The following is a 16,950-nucleotide window of genomic DNA, read 5'->3' as shown; positions in this document are numbered from 1 at the left end:
CGCGGAGCGGCTGGGCCCGTGAGCCACAATTACTGAGCCTGCGCGTCTGGAGCCTGTGCTCCGCATCAAGAGAGGCCGCGATGGTGAGAGGCCCGCGCACCACGATGAAGAGTGGTCCCCACTTGCCGCAACTGGAGAAAGCCCTCGCACAGAAACGAAGACTCAACACAGTCATAAATAAATAAATAAATAAAAGAACGTGAATTTCAAAAAAAAAAAAAAAAAAAAAATCCTGCTCCCAGGAATTCCCTGGTGGTCCAGTGGTTACAACTAAATGCTTTGACTGCTATGGGCCCGGGTTCGATGCCTGGTCAGTGAACTAAGATCCTGCAAGCCACACAGCACAGCCAAAAAACAAAAAACAAAAACCAAAAAACAAAAAAACAGAGAGAGAGAGAGATAAAATCCTACTCCCTTTCCCTGTATTCCCAGTATCAACCTGTCTCTACTGGATTAAGTCAGTTACACATACACAGGCGCACACACACACGCACATACGCACATACGCCAGGATTACTGGTACTCAAAAAACACAACAAATAACCTCACTGGGCCCTACATTGTTCAGCTCTCTACTCTCCACCCTCCCACACACACCAGTTACAGTCTTTTAACTTGGCTAAAAATCACAAATATAACAAATCAGATTTTAAATGCTTAAGACCTTTAAAGGTAGAAACAAATATGATTTTTTTAAAAGTAATTTGTGGGACTTCCCTGGTGGTCCAGTGGGTAAGACTCCAACGTGCTCCCAATGCAGGGGGCGGGGGTTCAATCCCTGATTGGGGAACTAGATCCCACATGCATGCCACAGCTAAGAAGTCCACATGCCACAACTAAAGATCCTGCATGCCACAACTAAGACCCGGCACAGCCAAAATTAAATAAACAAATATTAAAAAAAAATAAAGGTGGGACTTCCCTGGTGGCTCAGTGGTTAAGAATCCACCTGCCAATGCAGGGGACAAGGGTTCAATCCCTGGTCCAGGAAGATCCCACATGCCGTGGAGCAACTAAGCCCATGCGCCACAACTACTGAGCCTGTGCTCTAGAGCCCATAAGCCACCACTACTGAAGCCCGTGCGCCTAGAGCCATGCTCCGCAACAAGAGAAGCCACCGCAATGAGAAGCCTATGCACCGCAACAAAGAGTAGCCCCCGCTCGCCACAACTAGAGAAAGCCCGCACGCAGCAACAAAGACCCAATGCAGCCAAAAATAAATTAAATAAATAAATAAAAAATAAAAGTAATTTGTGATTCCATAAAATAACAAAAAAAATACTGAAAAAATTATTAAAGAAGCTAAAATGCTACATTACAAAATACTCACTTAATGCAAAAACAGTGAGGGACAAAAAGATATGAGACAGAAAATAAAAAGTACAAACAGGAGATGTAAATCCAACTATATCATAATAACATTAAAAGTGAGTTGATTAAACAATCCATACGACAGAATGTCAGATTATATTTTTAAAAAATGGCTAGCTAACTATATGCTGTCTCCAATAGGCATACCTTTGAGTCAAAGATAAAAACAGATTGGAAATAAAAGGATAAAAAAAAGAGGGACTTCCCTGGTGGTCCAGCAGTTAAGACTCTGCACTCCTAATGCAAGGGACCCAGGTCTGGTCAGAGAACTAGATCCCACATGCCACAACTAAAAGATCCCGCGTGTTGCAACTAAAGATCCCACATGCCACAACAAAGATCCCTCGTGCTGCAACTAACACCCGGCACAGCCAAATAAATAAATAAATAAAAATTTTAAAAAAGGGATAAAAAAAAGATATTAGGCATATAACAGCCACAATAAAGGGAGAATGACTATACTAATTATCAGAAAAAATACACTAAAACAAAAAATGTTACTAAAGAGAGACTTTTTATAACCATAAAAGGGTCAGTCCACCAAGCAACATATAACAACTATAAACATATACACACTTATGAGAGCATTAAGGGCTTCCCTGGTGGCACAGTGGTTAAGAATCCACCTGCCAATGCAAGGGACACGGGTTCAAGTCCTGGTCCGGGAAGATCCCACATGCCTCAGAGCGACTGGGCCCGTGCACCACAACTGCTGAGCCTGCACTCTAGAGCCTGGGAGCCACAACTACTGAGCCCGTGTGCTACAACTACTGAAGCCCACACGCCTAGAGCCAGTGCTCCATAACAGGAGAGGCAACTACAAAGAGAAGCCCGCGCACTGCAACGAAGAGTAGCCCCCTCTCACCACAACTAGAGAAAGCCCGCGTGCAACCGTGAGGACCCAATGCAGCCAAAAATAAAATAAATAAATAAAATTAAATTTTAAAAAAGAGAGAGAGCATTAAAATACAAGAAGTAGGGACTTCCCTGGTGGCGCAGCAGTTAAGAATCCACCTGCCAATGCAGGGAACACGGGTACCAGCCCTGATCCGGGAAGATCCCAAATGCTGCGGAGCAACTAAGCCCATGCGCCACAACTACTGAGCCTGCGCTCCAGAGCTCACGAGCCACAACTACTGAAGCCCACACACCTAGAACCCATGCTCTGCAACAAGAGAAGCCACCACAATAAGAATGCCACGCACCATAACGAAGAGTAGCCCCCGCTCTCTGCAACTAGAGAAAGCCCATGCAGCAATGAAGACCCAATGCAGCCAAAAATAATTTTTTTAAAAAATGAATAAATTTATATAAAAAAAATACAAGAAGCAAAACACAAAGTGAAAAATAGCCAATTCACCAAGAGTCAAAGACTTCAATTCCCCACTTTCAATAGTGAACAGAATTGGCAGGGGGAAAAAAAAAAATCAACAAGGAAATAGGAGTTTTCAACATATTGTATACACCCACATTTCTAGTTTCCAGTGCAGATTAAAAAAAAAAAAATTCAAAAAACTAGAGTACTTTAGGTTGCAGGTTAGTGCACAATTGTCCATTGGTTGCTTTGTAGTTTTAAGGTTCTCTACTCTCTGGCAGTTACTATGGATTGGATCCAATAGTTCATGTACTCTTGTCAAGTGGCAAAAGGGTCAGCAAGCAGCCCAGTGACAGGTGCATGTGCCAGCAAGCTATGAAAGCACTAGATTCTTATATTCTGTTGTGGGGAATCTTCCTAACTATGAATAGGCATAGGTAAATTAGCAAACCATAAATAATGATCCTTGATATAGCCGCACAAAGTTTGGCTCTACTAACCCACCCATCTGGCTGTAGGTTTTACGGTTTGGAGAACAAGCAAAACTAATATGTTGATGCTGATAAACTGTGGTGGCCCTCACTGGGAAGGGAGGCAAGCAGCCCCGGGTGTGTTGACATTGATAAAGTGCTATGGTCTACACTGGGGGAATTTAGAGTCATAATTCATATACTCCTATTCCAAAGAGAGAATCCATGGAGGCTTCCTGTGTGTCATCACAAAAACAGTCTTTTAAAATTTTTAATTAAAAAAAACCCTAAAGTCTATCTTTAGGTTTGACAGTCTCTGGATTGAAATCTTATATATATTATTACTATTACTTCCTGTGAGAAAAGTGGGACGAAAGCAAGTCACTAAAATCCATGGCATAGGAAGTTGTGAATAGCAAGTTGTAAACTGCGAAATTAAGATGAATTAGTGAAGCTGGAAAAAAAGGGAAGTGAGTGGCTGCAGTAGACTATAAATGTAACAATGCATGCGGATTTTCACATAAAATCTTCATAAAGACCTTACTAACATTAAGAAAAGGCTTGTGAATTTTTTTTATTTTAAAATATTCTATATCCATACAATGCAAATATGGTTTAACTGGAAAGCCTCCTTTATTTGAAGTCAGACTTATTACAGAAAATTACAAACCAAAAAATAACCTAAAAATCATACCTTTGAAGAATAATCATATTAATATCTATCTTCAACACAAATGCACAAGCATTTACAACCACCAACAGAAAAAACTCTACTGAAATGGACCTATCATATTATGGTTTACCATGGCCAGGCTTACTTTAGGCCAGAAAAAGTAGTAAGAAACAGAACATGAAAGGGCAAATTAAGCCACATCAAGAATTTTTTATATGCAAGGGTAACCATTAATTTATCAAAGAAACTGGAACATTATTATAGTGAAAGATAATGCTATTCAAAGCCAAGAGTGATAGGCTTTTAAAAAGACTGTCTCAGGGAAAAGCAAAAGATGCGTATCTAGGGACTTCCCTGGCAAAACAGTGGTTAAGACTCTGCGTGTCCACTGCAGGGGGCACGGGTTCCATCCCTGGTCAGGGAACTAGTATGCCGCGTGGCGTGGCCCAGAAATTAAAAAAAAAAAAAAAAAAAGATGCATATCTAGACAGTTGTCTAGCAGGCTTCAATAAATGTTTGTCAAATGAATAAATGTTATCTATAATTGTTGAACACCAAGTTAAAGAGAAGTCCCTATTTAAATCTGCAAATGGGAAAAAGTCTCCACCCCTCCCTTCGCATCTGTGTCAACCATAAACATTACATGATTTCATCTGTAAGCATTTCAGTACCTCAAAAATACAGGATTTCTTAGAAAATATAGTACTCTTCTCATACCTGAAAAAAACATATATCTCTTCTGGTATTTTAAATTGGAACCTTCCCTTATGTCTTTAGTTCCACTTCTAACGTGTTTATTTGGAGAGTCCACTGATGTGATTAAATTGAGGAAAAACCAGTATTTTTCATTGCAAAACTCATCTCCAATGGAAAAAGCTATAGATTCTTCTTTAAAATCAACAAAACCAGAAATACCAACACATAAGTGGTAAAACCCACTTCTGAGGAATTCCAAAAGTATCAAGATTTACTCAACCTATTCCAGCTCTGACTTCTTGTGTCCTTAGTCCTAAGAGAAATAAGGCTTTTATCAGTCCTTGAATTAGGCTTTCAAGAATAGACTACCCTAAATTTTACCTTTATAACACAACTTATAAATAGTAACAGCTAACACTTGAAAATTTATGTCAAGAACTGTATTGAATACTAAATACATCTAATGGTCACAACAAATGCACGAAGCCAAGCAGTCCTAAGCAGGAGCACCGCGGCTGGCAGGGCCACTGTCCCAGCTGTTAGGTCGGCTCTCAACACTGCCGCAGACAGAAAGGAGGCAAGACTGAATGGATTCTTATGTAGTTTTTTACCCACTCAAACAGCAAAACCAACTTCAGTGTCCCTAGTCCCACAAGGTAGTACCAAGGCGGATGAGAACTGTAAACCGCAGTCATCTCATAGCCTGCAGTTATACCCCAAGGGAAGGGAGGCTGTCAAGTCTTGAGTGCAAGTGGAACTAGGGAGGAAGAGAAACCACATTGTGGCATTTCTCAGGAGGCTGCCAGGAGGACCTGTGGGGTGTCCTGCCAAGGTGTGGGTCAGACTGAGATTAAGCTAAACTTTGCCTGTGAGCCTTTTAAAGGAAAAGAAGGGTCATCAGAGCCCCACGGTGAAGCTGTTCACCTACACGTACGTCTACTCTCCAATCTTTCAGGTACCTAGCTCCAAATTCAATTCAGAAGCACAGGCCAACACAATCAGACACCCTACTTAATTATACTTCCTCTTAGGTAACACTGGGTAAGAGTGACTAGACAGCGACTCTCAGCAGGATGATCAGGCCACAACCAGGCTCCCCATATGTCCCAGATGCCATCAAGGTTCACCAGTCAGAGCCACATGGCTTCCTCCTGGGAGAAAGGAGAAGCGGGAATAAATTGCTCTCCTTTCCCTGACTGATTAATCTCAGTACAGCATGAGGTGTTGGCACTCATCATGATGGCAGCAGGAAATTCAGAGCAATGCGATGATCACTGGCGCTAGAAAGTTTACACTAGTTTGTTGCGTCTTTTTTTTTTTTTTTTTTTTTTTTGCGTCTTTATAGTAGAGGTCAGACAAATTTCAGACCACCTTTTCTAGGCGTATTATTCCCTAAAGTGGGAACTAAAGATCACAGAGCACACAGGAAGAAGTCAGTTATCCTTCCTTGGAGTTCTGCCTAGCAACTCATTTGGGCCCTCTAGGTTCCCACCTCAAGGAAACACGACCCATTAGAGGGGTAGTGGTCTCAAGTATCTGGAAATCCCTGACAACTGCCTCAAGTATAGATGATTAATATTTGGTAGGCAAGTATAAGCTACTTAACACTATTCTACTGGGGTACAAACTGCATTAGGAGATAAGCATCACTTATTACAATAGGAATGAGGCGATTCTGTGCCTCTTGAGGTAGACAAACTCCCTGAGTAGAAGTGAACAATTCCCATAAAGTATGCCAAAATGCCTCTGAAGAGAAATCTGATAAAAATCTTTTCCTCCCTGTTGGTTACCACTGTCATAATCGGCACATTATAGTGTTTGCTCTGGTAGTCCCAGGTTGTTGACAGGATTCCAAGAACTACAACAGAGGCATTTTGTTGTCATGGGGTTAAGATTCAGATTCTATAAAACTGGAGGTTAAGATTAATGATGCAAAGAGACCTCAAGTACCAGAAGAAACATACAGGACAGAATCTACCTTCTTGTCAGCAAGGTCAGGTAAAGGATGACAGATCCAGCAAGCAGTTAAATTCAGAGCCATAACTACAGTCTAGAAAATGTACACAAGAGGGTTCTAATCAGGAAACCATGAGAAATCATGACTAATAGGATGAGGTATTCAGGCCTTTGCCCAAGGACACAGCTCCAAGGACATCCACTCCCAAAGTCAGCAGCTGCTGAGTTTCTAAGTGTCCTTAGATTAAGATCTTCCATTGGCCTGTAGTTATACTGAAGATGGTGGCAACAGTCTGGAGTAAATTAGATTAATGGTTTCTAAGCGCCCCCTACCCCCATGATCAGTACTGTCTTCCTTCCCCACCAGCATAGGGGAGCCATTCAAATTTTGCTGGATGAGAAGGAATGGCACTCAGTTGTAAAGTGAATAATCCCATGCTCTAAGCCACCCTAGCCACAACACTTTGCCCAATGACATGATCATATAGAAGGAAAATGTAAAAACTGATAGAAATTGTGGCAGTGAATCTTTAGGGGCATAATGAAACAGTGACCTACTGAAGATGAATTTCTGTCATCCAATAAACATCCTTCAACTACTTCAACTAAAGTAACATGTAGCAAGAAACTGAATGCAGAAGCAGATATAAGAATCCAACCATTAGCCAGACATTAAAGAGATTTGCAAAAATACAAAACAATGCCACTCTTTTCACTGGTGTTTTGTGTTGTTTTGGAAAACATTTATATTAACATGTAAGGATTAACTGTGGTTTTTAAAATTATTATTCATTTATTTATTTTTGGCTGCGTTAGGTCTTTGTTGCTGAGCGCGGGCTTTCTCTAGTTGTGGCAAGTGGGGAGCTACTCTTCGTTGTGGTGCACGGGCTTCTCATTGTGGTGGCTTCTCTTGTTGCGGAGCACGGGCTCTAGGCGCGCGGGCTTCAGTAGTTGTGGCACATGGGCTCAGTAGTTGTGGCTCACGGGCTCTAGAGCGCAGACTCAGTAGTTGTGGCACATGGGCTTAGTTGCTCCGCAGCATGTGGCATCCTCCCGGACCAGGGCTCGAACCCGTGGTCCCCTGCATTGGCAGGCGGATTCTTAACCACTGCGCCACCAGGCAAGTCCTACTGTTATTTTTAAATAAAATAGTTTTTAAAAATTCCTGTTTCAGTTTTTAATGCAGTAAACATTGATGTAACCTACATAAACAAATGTTCTTTAGGGTCTTTAAGAATTTTTACTGTATATAATTGCTTCCTGAGACCATGTGTTCCTGCAGTCTCCAGCTGCAGAGAAAGCATGTCCATGCAGCTCTCAATGGAGGGAGAATCTGGAAGCACACATCTGACTTCTATGGACTTTGCCTATGCACATCTTTTTCCCATTGGTCCTATATTGTATCCTTTGCTGTCACAAACTTTAGCCACAAGAATACAAAAAGCGAGAAAACTAACAAAACCACAAGTTGGGTCTCTGAAAAGATCAACAAAATTGATAAACCTTTAGCCAGACTGAGCAAGAAAAAAGACTCAGATTACTAAACTCAGGAATAAGGACATTACTACCAACCTTACATTTAAAAAGAGATACTATGAACAACTGTATGCCAATATATTCAGATCATTTGGATGAAAAGGACAAACCCCTGTGATATTGTAATTTATAATAAGAAGTACATTATTAGGTCTTCATCCCCATTTCTGGCACAAAGCTCCTAAAACCCTCAGATTTTCCTTAGTAAGAGTGATAAAGGTGTCTTTTGTTATGTCACTGAGGTGACTTTCTGACTGCACCTAAGGATGGAGGCTGGTTGCCAGGAGGACCAACCAGATGATTTTGTAACACAGCAGGACCCTATGGGGCCTTCCTGGGACAGGCCTTCCCCCATATCCTCTGCTTTAGCTCCTCTCTGAAGTACCTAGATAATAGTATTTGATGCAAATTTCCTGAGTTGTTGGACAAACTACATGATGATCATGAGCACATATCCCCAGGCCTCCTGGAGCCTAAGGACTGATGAGGTTAACCCCTGTGACACCACCCTGCTGCCTCACCATCAGCCAATCAGAGAACTGTGCGCAAGCTGATCACTTACCCTGAGAGCCCCGCCCCAATCACCTGGCCTTTGAAAATGCTTTGCTGAAACCCTTCAGGGAGCTCAAGGCTTTTCAGGGCATGAGCCACCTCATCTCCTTGCATGGCCTCGCAATAAACCGTTCTCTGCTGCAAACTCTGACATTTCAGTTTGTTTGGTCTCACTGTGTTTGCGTTAACAATTAGAGGGTTGAACTTTCAGTCCCACCCCTCACCCCCAGCCCCGCACCTCCCTCCCCAACCCCACAGCTCCAGGAGGGGAGAGGAGCTGGAGGTTGAATCAGTCACCAATGGCCAGTGATTTAATCAATCATGACTGTGTAAAGAGGTCTCCATAAAACCCCCAACGGGCAGGGTTGGGGAGCTTCGGGGTTGATGAACACATGATCTGGGGAGAAGTGGCATGGAAGCTCCACATCCCTTCCTCCCATGTACTTCACCCTACACATCTCTTCCACTCTTCCATCTGGTTGATGACTCCTATTGTTAAAAAATAAAAAAAAAAACAAAAACAACAGGTCCTAGGTTGGAGCCACTTGCCCCCAGGACAGCAAACTAAGATTTAATTGCAGTTTCAAAATCTCCCAGGACTTAAATTTCTGGAATTTCCTGGTCAGCACTAGTGAGGTAACCTTGCCTGAAACAATACTTTCTTTTCTTTTGCTAATAACCTCCTTCTCGGCCCGGGTTTCTATAAAAGGCTTCCATTCTGTACAGCTCCTCAGAGCTCCAATTTACTCTCAATTCATGAATTGTTGAAAAAAGCCAATTAGATCCTCAAATTTACTCAGTTGAGTATTGTGTAACAATATCCTTTAATATCCTTTGCAATAAACCAGTAATCTAGTAAGTAAAATGTTTCTCTGAGTTCTGTGAGTCTCTCTAGCAAATTAATTGAACAGAGGAGGGGGGTCTTAGAAACCTCTTACCAATCGATCAGAAACAGAGGAGGGGGGTTCTTAGAAACCTCTTACCAATCGATCAGAAACAGAGGAGGGGGGGGTCTTAGAAACCTCTTACCAATCAATCAGAAATACAGGTATCAACCTGGACTTGAGACTGGTGTATGAAGTTCAAGGAGAGGGTCGGTCCTGGAAACCTCCAATCTGTATCCAGTCAGAAGCACAGGTGACAATGTGGGCTTGTGCATCTGAAGTGGGGGGTGAGGCAGCTTGTGGGACTGAGGCTTCGACCTGTGGAATCTGATGGCATTTCCGGGTAGATAGTGTCAGAATTGAGTTTGTAACAGGGAAGAGCCAAATCTAACTACATGTTGGATCTGGTTCTTTTACTTTAACCTTTGCTTTCCGCTGCTTTTGTTCACTAAAAGGATACTGTCTATACATAATGGCCTGACTCAGGGAACCCTGCCCCTGAATGTTAAACCAAAGTGCCTTTGTTCAGGGAAGTGTCCGGACCCTGTCCACCTGTGGATGGCTGCAAGAAAGAAGAAATCAACACATCTCCTCCTCCCTGAGGCTGGCCATTCCAGGGGATATTTGCAAAACTTATGGCCTTTTTACTTCACTTCCTCACCTCCTCCCCCTCTCTGTTCTATAAAAGAAACTGGCATCCAAACCCCGATAAGATGGTTCTTTTGAGACACTAGTCTGCCATCTTTTCTGTCTGCTGGCTTTCGGAATAAAGTCATATTCCTTGCCTCAACACCTCGTCTCCTGATTTACTGGCCTGTCGTGCAGCAAGTAGAGGGAGCTTGGACTTGGTAACAAGTTGAATTGTAGGACACCCAACTGATATTCCCAGAGAACTGGTTGTTGGTGGTATGGTGGGGAACCCCCACCCCACACACACTTTGGAATTGGGTGCAGAATCCCAAAAGACACACTGACCAAAACTGACTCAAGAAGATACAGGAAATCAGAACAGACCCATAAAGAAATTGAATTAATAACCAAAAAACAACCCAAAAAGAAATGGTTAGGCCCAGATGACTTTCTGGTGATTCATGCCAAAAATTTAAACATTTAAAACCCACTCTACAAACTCTTCTAAAACATAAAAGAGGGAATACTTCCCAAATCAATTTTGAGGCCAATACTAAAATCAGGAAATAAATAAATACATAAAATCACAATAAAACTACAGACCAATCTGTTATGAATATAGATGCAAAAATCTTCAACAAAATACTAGCGAACCAAATATAACAGCATATAAAAATAAGTATACGCCATGACCAACTGGTACTTTCCCAGAAATGCAAGATTGATTTTTTTATTTTTTATGTTGAACCAATGTCATATAACACATCAGTAGAATAAAGGACACAAACCACATGATCATCTCAAGCACATGCAGAAAAAGCATCTACTACGACTGAAATTAAATGCATCCTAAAATCCAACACCCTTTCAGATAAAAAAACACTAAAACTAGAAACAAAGGGGAACTTCCTCAACTGGATAAAAGGCATCTACAAAAAAAGCCACAGCTTTAAAGCCTGAATGTTTTTCCCTTTACAAGATCAGGAACAAGACAAGGATATCTGCTCTTGCCACTTCTATTCAACATTGTAGGAGGGGTTCTAGCCATGGCACTTGGCAAAAAGAAAAAAGAAATAAAAGACATCCAGATTGGAAATTAAGAAATAAAACTACCTCTACTTACAGATGGCATCATCTTGTACATAGGAAGTTGTAAGGAATCCACTAAAAAACTAATAGAACTAGTTTGACTAGGTCGCCTAGTACAAGCTCAGTATACAAAAACCAAATTTATTTCTATACAACAATCTAGAAAACAATTGCATTTACAGTAACAGCAAAAAGAATGAAATACTTTGGAATAAATTGAACGAAAAGTAAAAATTGTACACTCTGAATATTACAAAACATTGCCAAAAGAAATTAAAGACTTAAATAAATGGAAACACATCCCACATTCACGGACTGGAAGATTTGATACTCTCAAGGCGGCACTACTCCTCAAATTGGTCTACAGATTCATTACAACCCTTACCAAAGTCCCAGATGTCTTCTTTGCAGAAATTGAGAACCTGACCCTAAAATTCATTTTGAAAAAGAGTATAAAGTTGAAGGACTCACACTTCCCAATTTCAAAACTTTAAACTACAAAACTAGAGTAAACCGCTACAGGCTCTTTGGTGGGGCCTTACGCCAATGGGTATTTCTCAGAACTGCTGCTGCCAGTGTCCTTGTCCCCCTGAGCCACAGCACCGCCCCCCCACCTCTGCAGGAGACCCTGCACTACCAGCAGATCTTAAAATAGTAACTGCAAATTAATAAGAGCTACCATTGAGCAAGGGTGCACATCACACTGGGAGCCTTTTTAGTTTTGCACTCTAATGGTACTGATGATCTTGCAAGCCTTCCCTGTACCTTGAACCTCTGTGGTTTCCAATGATGTTGCTGCCCATCTGAAAGGACCTGATGAGAAGGGGAAGAGCCAGCAGTCACGTCATCGGGACACTCAGGCAAAATATGGAGATACTCACATGGCAAAAAACTAAAGCCTCCTTCCAACAGCTATGTGAGTGAGCCATCTTGGAAGCAAATCCCTGAGCCTCAGTCAAGCCTTCAAAAACTGTGTGCAGCTCCTGCCAATATCTTGACAGCAGCCTCATGAAAAGCCCTGAGCCAGAACCACTCAGCTAAGCCATTCCCTGATTCCTGACCCATAGTAACTATATGAGATAACTATTTGCTGTTTTAAGCCACTAATATTTGGGGTAATTATGCAACAACTAATTATAATAACTAATACCAAAGGCTAAAAAAAAAAAGAAAATAAAAGAGTAAACAAAGTCATGTGGGACTGAACTAGGATAGACATTGATCAATGGAATAGAATCCAAAAACAAACCCTCATATATATGATCACTAGGAAGAAACTAGAATCCAGAATATATAAAGAACTTTTACACCTCGACAACATAAAAACAACTTGAATTTAACAGAGATTTTGAATAGACACTTTTTCCAAAGATATACAAATAGGCAATATGCACAAAAAGATGCTCAACATCATTAACTACCACAGGAAAGCAATAAAATCACAGGATGCCACTTAATGCTCACTATGATAGCTACAATCAAAAAGACAAGTGTTGGTAAGGATGTGGACAAACTGGAACTCCTCCTATGCATTGCTGTTACTACTGAGAATGTATATGGTTCATCAAGAACAGTCTGGCAATTTCTCAAAAGGTCAAATATAGTTACCATATGATATGACAGAGCAATTCCACTCCTACATATATACATAATATGCGAATTGAAAATGTATGTCCATACAAACACTTGTACATGAATGATCACAGCAACATTATTCAGAATAGCCAAAAAGTGGAAACAATCCAAATGTGTGTTAATTGATGAAAGGAAAACAAAATGTGGCATAACCATACAATGGAATTATTACTTGCTAATAAAAAGGAATGAAATACATACATGCTTATCATGAATCAATCTTGAAAACATCACGCTAGGTGAGAAAAGAGTCGTAAAAGATCACATATGACATCATCTATAAGAAATGTTCAGAATACACAAATCTAGAGACAAACTAGATTAACGGTTGCCTGGAGATGCATGGGTTGGGGGAGAATGGAGAGTATAGAGAATATATGGAGAGTATAATGAGTAGAGATTCTTTTTGGGGGCAATAATATGTTCTAAAAGTGATTGTGGTAATGGTTGCACACTATGTGAATATATGCAAAACCACTGTACACTGTTAAGTGAATAAACTGAATTATATGAATATGATATATGAATTATATCTCTAAACTACAGTTTAAAAAAACAAAACATTTCCCAGTTGTTAGCACAGACATGGGCACATGACACGATGAGCACTAATGTAATTATAGACCTGGCAGAGCAACCAGACAAAAGACATGCTCTGTGCAAGTTGAAGCTGACTGGCTATATACCTGGAGATGTTAGGGCTACCCAGTGAAGGGGGAGCTGTGCCTGAGAATGAAGTCAATGCCAAAGAGGACAGCAGAACTCAAAGACAGTGTCTCAAGTCTTTAATACTTTCTTTCAGATTCAAATGTTGGATCCAGCCAAACCTGAAAGTCAAGCCACATGAACTTTTTTTTTTTTTAACACCTTTATTGGAGTATAATTGCTTTACAATGGTGTGTTAGTTTCTGCTTTATAACAAAGTGAATCAGCTATACATATACATATATCCCCATATCTCTTCCCTCTTGGCGTCTCCCTCCCATCCTCCCTATCCCACCCCTCTAGGTGGTCACAAAGCACTTCGCTGGTCTCCCTGTGCTATGCGGCTGCTTCCCACTTGCTATCTATTTTACATTTGGTAGTGTATATATGTCAGTGCCACTCTCTCACTTCGTCCCAGCTTACCCTTCCCCCTCCCTGTGTCGTCAAGTCCATTCTCTACGTCTGTGTCTTTATTCCTGTCCTGCCCTTAGGTTCTTCAGAACCATTTTTTTTTTTTAGATTCCATATATGTGTTAGCATATGGTGTTTGTTTTTCTCTTTGACTTATTTCGCTCTGTATGACAGACTCTAGGTCCATCCACCTCACTACAAATAACTCAATTTCGTTTCTTTTTATGGCTGAGTAATATTCCATTGTATATATGTGCCACATCTTCTTTATCCATTCATCTGTTGATGGACACTTAGGTTGCTTCCATGTCCTGGCTATTGTAAATAGCGCTGCAATGAACATTGTGGTACATGACTCTTTCTGAATTATGGTTTTCTCAGGGTAAATGCCCAGTAGTGGGATTGCTGGGTGGGATGGTAGTTCTATTTTTAGTTTTTTAAGGAACCTCCATACTGTTCTCCATAGTGGCTGTATCAATTTACATTCCCACCAACAGTGCAAGAGGGTTCCCTTTTCTCCACACCCTCTCCAGCATTGTTTGTACATTTTTTGATGGCCATTCTGACTGGTGTGAGGTGATACCTCATTGTAGGTATCACCTACATTTGCATTTCTCTAATGATTAGTGATGTTGAGCATCCTTTCATGTGTTTGTTGGCAATCTGTATATCTTCTCACATGAACTCTTAAGTTATGTGATCCAAAAAATTCTCTTTGGGGGCTTAAAAAAATTTGCTTATGATTTTTTGTTTCTTGAAACCTAAGTGGACAATATAATTTCTTTAACCACAATTTTAACCACAAGTTAAGATTTTATTTACAAATGAAGTCTTGTAATTTAACACATCTCAAGACAATCTTAGTGACTGTCATTAAATCTCTGCAATCACTTGAGACATTTACCTCAACAGGCTAGCCTCTAACACTGCCCTTCAATTTACAAGCACACTTAGCATAGCAAGCATAGACACACTACATAGCTGTCTGTCAACAAAGCACTTAGAGTTCTTCAAAGGTCCACAAGATTACATTTTTTTTTTTTAAGATTACGCCTTTAGGGCTTCCCTGGTGGTGCAGTGGTTAAGAGTCTGCCTGCCAACGCAGGGGACACGGCTTCGAGCCCTGGTCCAAGAAGATCCCACATGCCGCGGAGCAACTAAGCCCGTGCGGAGCAACTAAGCCCGTGCGCCACAACTACTGAGCATGCGCTCTAGAGCCCACAAGCCACAACTACTGAGCCCGCGTGCTATAACTATTGAAGTCCGCGAGCCTAGAGCCTGTGCTCCGCAACAAGAGAAGCCAGCGCAATGAGAAGCCCTAGCCGCAACTAGAGACTGCCTGCGCGCAGCAACGAAGACCCAACGCAGCCAAAAATTAATTAATTAATTAATTAAAAAAAAACACGGCTGCAGGTAAAAACCAGAGTTGTCTGGTACTTCCTTACAAAAACAGAACCTCCAACATGATCTACAGTGAAGGGTCTAATCAAAACAAACTTGATAAATTGATTTAGAGCTCAAATGAGCAAACTGAATCTCCTGTAAGACAGTGTTAATTTTCTTAGGCCATAAAATATATTTCTTCTCATGACAACAGCTAAGATTTATTAAGCACTTACCATTTACCAAGAGCTCTTCCAAGTGTGTTCTATCTACCAAACTCATTAACTTATCACAACAATCCTGCGAGCTAGGTACTACTGTTACCCCCATTTCACAGAAGATGAGAAAACTGAGGCAGAGAAGTTAAATAATTCTCCCAAGGTTGCAGAGATGGCAAGTGGTAGAGCCAAAATCTGAAGCTCAGCAGTCTGACTGCAGGGACCATGGTCTTAATCATTACAGATGATTTCCTAACACTACTTGGAGTAGTAGTTTTTTTTTTTACTTTACAGGATGGAAGCCCTGAAATGACCTCTTTGGCTTTATAGGTTGATATTTCAGGGAATGGTTCTCCCAGAGTTCTGCTCTGTGCTGCCTTCCTCCAACCCCATGTGCCACATATGATGAATTTAAAAAATAAAATAAGAGACAGACCATGTAGAGAATAATGTTAAGTAGACCTCTTCCTCAGTAACTTAGACCACAGTCACCTCACCATCATCTCCTATTCCTTTTCTTGCAAAGATGAACAACTGAATTCTCCATGCTATGCCAACCATATTTCTCAAGCTTTGACGTGAAATCCACAGCATCCTATAGTTTAATATTTAACCAATGCTGATTCAACTTAATAATTTTGTTCCACAACAGATAAATTAGAGTAGACTTAGAGGTGACACGCTTACCTTTAAATATGATATTACTCATTCATTACTGTATATGTTCCCATTTCCCCGTGTCAGTACCACTCCACAGTGCGTGTTTACTTCTTTGGTCCTAGGAACAGCAATAAACATTTTATAACTGATAATAACTTAATATAAAACTTAAATATATAATATATAATTTAATACAAAATTTATAGTTGAATTTATAAAGTTCATATTAAATTTATAATAAAAATACACACTAATCTGTTTACTTGACATGACATTGCTGTGCAAACTGTTCCTTAAGGTTGCACCAAAAGCAAACTAAGTTTACTGAATTCTTATTAAGAAGGCAAAGTAACAAACAGAAACTGGGTCTGCCTTAAAATACCATTCACTTTTTAAGTGATAATTCACGTGCGCTCCTCCTGGGCCACTATTATCTTATCACGCTAAGCAACACTTTAATTCTTTATTGGATTAGTAAACGAGAAGCCAACTGTACAGTAAAAAAAATAAGTAAAACCTTAACTCATGCATAATAACACTAAATAAAACTTAAATGTGGTTTACAGCTAACGCATTAATCAGAAAAATCCCCAAACAAGCTCTGCGACCCGCCTATTTATATGCACCCAAGCTCATCCCCATCCCTTGCTGTTCTCTTTATTTTGAATACAGGCATTAGAAGTATTACAAATTGTTTTCAGTGAAACGATTCTCCGTAAGCTTGGATCCTAAGGTCATCTGCTTAGGGAATTCGCGTCCCTCGAGA

General features: G+C 40.6%; 1 protein-coding gene across 2 annotated transcripts in view; it reads right to left on the bottom strand.

Moving 5' to 3' along the window:
- The window catches only part of RESF1 (retroelement silencing factor 1), a 32,073-nt gene that overhangs the window by 14,304 nt on the left and 819 nt on the right, over window positions 1-16,950 (bottom strand). The window contains exons 2-3 of one of the 2 annotated variants that reach the window (XM_082352045.1): window positions 16,212-16,302; window positions 9,599-9,780 (exon numbers count right to left, since the gene is read on the bottom strand). The gene's annotated coding sequence lies outside the window, so the exon portion shown is untranslated. The remainder of the gene's footprint in view (window positions 1-9,598; window positions 9,781-16,211; window positions 16,303-16,950) is intronic. The other variant, XM_082352044.1, reaches the window with a different exon arrangement.

The sequence above is a fragment of the Balaenoptera borealis genome, assembly GCF_965194805.1.
Source record: "Balaenoptera borealis genome assembly, chromosome: 13".
Classification (NCBI taxonomy): Eukaryota; Metazoa; Chordata; class Mammalia; order Artiodactyla; family Balaenopteridae; genus Balaenoptera; species Balaenoptera borealis.
The sequence above is the reverse complement of the archived record's forward strand: the minus strand, read 5'-3'. Positions and strand labels throughout refer to the sequence as shown.